This window comes from Penaeus monodon, chromosome 27 (assembly GCF_015228065.2).
Source record: "Penaeus monodon isolate SGIC_2016 chromosome 27, NSTDA_Pmon_1, whole genome shotgun sequence".
Lineage (NCBI taxonomy): Eukaryota > Metazoa > Arthropoda > Malacostraca > Decapoda > Penaeidae > Penaeus > Penaeus monodon.
This window is the reverse complement of record NC_051412.1, coordinates 21,145,193-21,145,393: the sequence shown is the minus strand read 5'-3', so window position 1 is coordinate 21,145,393 and position 201 is coordinate 21,145,193.

Below are 201 nucleotides of genomic sequence, written 5' to 3'. Positions count from 1 at the left end.
CGACAATTAATAACCTTCAGAGTTGTTAGGCCGAATCCAAAAACTACTTGGTAACAAGAAAGGCGGCTTTAACAAGGCAATATTTCTACAACTTTACTTCCCTAGCGCCTGTCTTCAATTTTCAAACAAGGGCTATTCACTGTCAAAGGGAAACTCGCAATTGATGAATTTGCTAGCCTAGCATTGCTTACACATCTCAGA